Source organism: Salmo salar, chromosome 20 (genome assembly GCF_965601325.2).
Source record: "Salmo salar chromosome 20, fSalSal1, whole genome shotgun sequence".
Taxonomy (NCBI): Eukaryota; Metazoa; Chordata; class Actinopteri; order Salmoniformes; family Salmonidae; genus Salmo; species Salmo salar.
The window spans coordinates 88,211,450-88,217,483 of NC_138310.1; the positions used below are offsets into that span (position 1 = coordinate 88,211,450).

Genomic DNA, 6,034 nt, shown 5'->3' on the forward strand with positions numbered 1-6,034 from the left:
AGTTTTTGAGGTGGGGTCTGGGCTGGTACATATATAACGTGTGACCATGGTGACCATATTACAGCCATGTTATCATAAATAACAGCTCCAGCGCCGATTATCGAGGCGTTGCCTGCATTTTGTCAATAGACAATGAATGAGAGAAACTGGGCTATATTTTCACAGTCCACCGTGAGGAGAGGTTCGAGATGGGCACTCCAGACTCACTTCACATTTTGTTTTTCCTGGAATTACACATTTCCATTGCGCTTTCATCACCATATGAGCGAGCAGCTGGCATGTGGGCACTGGACACCTCACTGTGCGTAACGCTATTACGCGCAAATGTGTACAGTACGGTTGACTTATCCATGACGATTCTCTCTGTTATGAATCTCCGTCGATAGAATGATGTTGAATTTCGACCTGGTAACAAATTCCTCCAGAGCTTCATTGTAAAGCCACTCTCCAATAGCTGATGTAGGTGATGCTTTTGGTGGGACCTGAAAGCGAGGACACATGGTCGGACCATGCTGTGTCTTGGGTTCTCCAAGGATTTGTGGGATGGTGATAATACATCTGTGTGTATGACAATTGATTTGGGTAAAAACCTATACAATAATGTGTGTTCCCAGATGATAGCACTAAGAAGTATTCATTAAAACACTCGTTTCCAGATTGGTCCTTGATGGTAAAAGTATCAATCAAGCCCATTTGATTTAATGTATTTTTTTTACAAAGCATTTGTCACCAAGTGAAAAGAGGTTCTAGTTGTTTAAATAGCCTGCTAGGGGTGTCGATGACTTTCCCTGTCAGAATATCAGCTCTACCTCACTCTTTCTGCACACCTGCTAATCACCGAGCCGCTGTCCCTGATGGTGGAGAGAGGGGTGGCGGTGCAGGGGAGACTGTTGATAGGATGGAACAGACCATGGTGAACGAATGAAGAACCATACCACACCTTCATTTTCATTGTGTTTTTCCTTTAATGTGTTGGAGCAGATTTGCTGTCTGTGTTCGTTATCTCATGTGAGAGGAGGAGGGGTGTGTGTGTGTGTGTGTGTGTGTTGTGTGTGTGTGGTGTGTGTGTGTGTGTGTGTGTGTGTGTGTGTGTGTGTGTGTGTGTGTGTGTGTGTGTGTGTACGCACCATCAGACCGTCTGTCTGAGCGGCCTTGGATCTCAGGAGAGTGAGGCTATTGTCAGACCTGTGTAAGTGCCAATTAAGCTGAGGAGAATAGTGGGGTGAAAGGAGGAGAGAGGAGAAAACGCTGGAAACAATTTACGACTCCTCTGTTTCACCAGATCGCTGTATGAATTGGCCCCAGAGGGGAATTCACTTTGCTTCCCCCAAACACACTGCCTCCTCTCCCCCCTCAGACACACTGCCTCCTCTCCCCCCTCAGACACACTGCCTCCTCTCCCCCCTCAGACACACTGCCTCCTCTCCCCCCTCGCTCAGACACACTGCCTCCTCTCCCCCCAGACACACTGCCTCCTCTCCCCCCCAGACACACTGCCTCCTCTCCCCCCCAGACACACTGCCTCCTCTCCCCCCTCAGACACACTGCCTCCTCTCCCCTCTCAGACACACTGCCTCCTCTCCCCCCTCAGACACACTTCCTCCTCTCCCCCCTCGCTCAGACACACTGCCTCCTCTCCCCCCTCGCTCAGACACACTGCCTCCTCTCCCCCCTCGCTCAGACACACTGCCTCCTCCCCCCTCGCTCAGACACACTGCCTCCTCTCTCCCCTCAGACACACTGCCTCCTCTCCCCCCTCAGACACACTGCCTCCTCTCCCCTCTCAGACACAATGCCTCCTCTCCCCCCTCAGACACACTGCCTCCTCTCCCCCCAGACACAATGCCTCCTCTCCCCCCCAGACACACTGCCTCCTCTCCCCTCTCAGACACACTGCCTCCTCTCCCCCCCAGACACACTGCCTCCCCCCTCAGACACACTGACTCCCCTCTCAGACACACTGCCTCCTCCCTCCCCTCGCTCAGACATACTCTCCTCTCCCCCCTCGCTCAGACACACTGCCTCCTCTCCCCCCTCGCTCAGACACACTTCCTCCTCTCCCCCCTCAGACACACTGCCTCCTCTCCCCCCTCAGACACACTGCCTCCTCTCCCCCCTCAGACACACTGCCTCCTCTCCCCCCCGACACACTGCCTCCTCTCCCCCCTCAGACACACTGCCTCCTCTCCCCCCTCAGACACACTGCCTCTCCCTCAGACACACTGCCTCCTCTCCCCCCTCAGACACACTTGCCTCTTCCCCTCTCAGACACACTGCCTCCTCTCCCCCCTCAGACACACTGCCTCTCCCTCAGACACACTTGCCTCTCCCCTCTCAGACACATTGCCTCCTCTCCCCCCTCAGACACACTGCCTCGCCTCTCCCTCAGACACACTGCCTCCTCTCCCCCCTCAGACACACTGCCTCCTCTCCCCCCTGAGACACACTGCCTCCTCTCCCCCCTCAGACACACTGCCTCTCCCTCAGACACACTGCCTCCTCTCCCCCTTCAGACACACTGCCTTCTCTCCCCCCTCAGACACACTGCCTCTCCCTCAGACACACTGCTTCCTCTCCCCCCCAGACACACTGCCTCCTCTCCCCTCTCAGACACACTGCCTCCTCTCCCCCCCAGACACACTGCCCCCTCTCCCCCCCAGACACACTTCCTCCTCTCCCCTCTCAGACACACTTCCTCCTCTCCCCTCTCAGACACACTGCCTCCTCTCCCCCCTCAGACACACTGCCTCCTCTCCCCCCTCAGACACACTGCCTCCTCTCCCCCCTCAGACACACTGCCTCCTCTCCCCTCTCAGACACACTGCCTCCTCTCCCCTCTCAGACACACTGCCTCCTCTCCCCCCTCAGACACACTTCCTCCTCTCCCCCCTCAGACACACTGCCTCTCCCCCCTCAGACACACTGCGTCTCCCTCCAGGAGTGTTTCTCATATAGCCTTTCATGCTGCTGCTGCACAGGCATCCATGGATAGATGAACAGGTACCTGTTAAGAACTGGACAGTGGACTGAGTTTCTGTTTGTCTTTGAGCCTTACGTGTTTAGGTTAATACCGTGCATTCAGAAAGTATTTTCCACATTTTGTTACGTTACAGCCTTATTCTAAAATGGATTAAATATATTTTTTCCTCTCATCAATCTACACACAATAGACTATAATGAAAAGCAAAATGTTTTTTGTTTGTTTGCACAATTATTAAAATAAGAAACTGAAATATGACATTTTATATAAGTATTCAGACCCTTTACTCAGTACTTTGTTGAAGCACCTTTGACAGCGATTACATCCTTGAGTCTTCTTGGGAAAACGCTACAAGCTTGGCACACCTGTATTTGGGGAGTTTCTCCCATTCTTCTTTGCAGATCCTCTCAAGCTCTGTCAGGTTGGATGGGGAGCATCGCTGCGCAGCTTTTTCAGGTCTCTCCAGGGATGTTCGATCTTGTTCTAGTCCGGGCTCTGGCTGGGCCACTCAAGGACATTCAGAGACTTTGGGTCGTTGTCCTTTTGGAAGGTGAAACTTCGCCCCCAGTCTGAGGTCCTGATCACTCTGGAGCAGGTTTTCATCAAGGATCTCTGTACTTTGCTCCATTCATCTTTTCCGCAATCCTGACTAATCTCCCAGTACCTGCCGCTGAAAAACATCCCCACAGTGTGATGCTGCCACCACCATGCTTCACCGTAGGGATGGTGCCAGGTTTCCTCCAGATGTGACGCATGGCATTCAGGCCAAATAGTGCAATCTTGGTTTCATCACATCAGAGAATCTTGTTTCTCCTGGTCTGAGAGTCCTTTAGGTGCACTTTGGCAAACTCCAAGTAGGCTGTCATGTGCCTTTTACTGAGGAGTGGCTTCCGTCTAGCCACTCTACCATAAAGGCCTGATGGGTGGAGTGCTGCAGAGATGGTTGCCCTTCTGGAACGTTCTCCCATCTCCACAGAGGAACTCTGGAGCTCTGTCAGAGTGACCATCAGGTTCTTGGTCACCACCCTTGTCCTCCGATTGCTGAGTTTGGCCCGGGAGACCAGCTCTAGGAAGAGTCTTGGTGGTTCCAAACTTCTTCCATTTAAGAATGATGGAGGCCACTGTGTTCTTGGGGACCTTCGATGCTGCTGACATTTTTTGGTACCCTTCCCCAGATCTGTGCCTCGACACAATCCTGTCTCCTTCGACCACATGGTTTGATTTTTGCTCCCACATGCACTGTCAACTGTGGGACCTCATATAGACTGGTGTGTCCAATCAATTGCATTTACCACAGGGGGACTCCAATAAAGTTGTCTCAAGGATGATCAATGGAAACAGGATGCACCTGAGCTACATTTCGAGTCTGAATATCTCTGTAAATAAGGAATTTCTGTTTTATATGTTTAATACATTTGCTAAAATGTTTAAAAACCTGTTTTCCCTTTGTCATTATGGGGTATTGTGTGTAGATTTGCTATATATTTAATCCATTTTAGAATAAGGCTGTAGAAAAAGGGAAGGGGTCTGAATACTTTCTGACTGCACTGAATGAAAGTCTACAGAGGTAGAACTACCTCTAGGGTAGAGGTTGATCTGGTTCCGTTCCAATATGACCCATGTGTTCCAACAGCTGATCAGTGTTATGGTGATCAGCGTGCTATATGAGCTCAGCATCGGCCAGTGTCCCTGCTATGACATACCTCCATCCCTCTGTCCCGTTTTCTGTCCTCCTTTTCCCCCTCTCCCAGTTGTTCCAGGAGGAGGGTGTTAGTGACAGGTGGAGTAAACAGAGGTGTGAGTAACGTTGTTCAACCAGCCTGAAGCACACACAGAAAAACCACCATGCATTATCTTACACCCTTCAGGGTTTCAGCTCATCTATCAACATGTCATCAATTTCTCTAATTTCCGGCCTGTTTTTCCCCCCCAGATCACCCCACCCTAGAGGTAGTGAGGTAGTTCAGATCCAACCTCTACACTAGAGGTAGTTCAGATCCAACCTCTACACTAGAGGTAGTTCAGATCCCCCTCTACACTAGAGGTAGTTCAGATCCAACCTCTACACTAGAGGTAGTTCAGATCCAACCTCTACACTAGAGGTAGTTCAGATCCAACCTCTACACTAGAGGTAGTTCAGATCCCCCTCTACACTAGAGGTAGTTCAGATCCAACCTCTACACTAGAGGTAGTTCAGATCCAACCTCTACACTAGAGGTAGTTCAGATCCAACCTCTACACTAGAGGTAGTTCAGATCCAACCTCTACACTAGAGGTATTTCAGATCCAACCTCTACACTAGAGGTAGTTCAGATCCAACCTCTACACTAGAGGTAGTTCAGATCCAACCTCTACACTAGAGGTAGTGAGGTAGTTCATGTCTTTCTCTCTTTTTCTCCCTTCTGGAGAGTCATGATGAATCATTAAGAGCCCCCTTCCTCTCCTCATGGTATAACCCTGTTCATCAGTGTTACTACATCAGTGTTACTACCAGCTCAGACAGGACCAGTGACATGTCTCTGTGTGGTTAGAGTGACACATTAACTAATAGGGTAGATGTGGAACAGTGACCTAGCGACCGCATGTGTTTGTATGCCAGTTGAACAAAAAAACTATTGATTCAATTTGAGGGGAAAGCCTTGACTCCTGATGTCGTTCTGGGGTTCTCATTCATTAATTCATTAATTCTGTGAATGTTGTCTGTGTCTCTATCCCCAATGTCCTTTTCCTGAGCTTCTCTGTAACATGGTTTTCCAGTCTCAGTAATGACAGGTTGTTTATGTAACATGGTTTTCCAGTCTCAGTAATGACAGGTTGTTTCTCTCTGTAACATGGTTTTCCAGGCTCAGTAATGACAGGTTGTTTATGTAACATGGTTTTCCAGTCTCAGTAATGACAGGTTGTTTCTCTGTAACATGGTTTTCCAGGCTCAGTAATGACAGGTTGTTTATGTAACATGGTTTTCCAGTCTCAGTAATGACAGGTTGCTTCTCTCTGTAACATGTTTTTCCAGTCTCAGTAATGACAGGTTGTTTATGTAACAAGGTTTTCCAG

At 49.8% G+C, this 6,034-nt stretch overlaps 1 protein-coding gene across 2 annotated transcripts in view; it reads left to right on the forward strand.

Moving 5' to 3' along the window:
* The window catches only part of LOC106581510 (syntaxin-1A), a 237,638-nt gene that overhangs the window by 793 nt on the left and 230,811 nt on the right, over positions 1 to 6,034 (forward strand). The window lies entirely within an intron of this gene.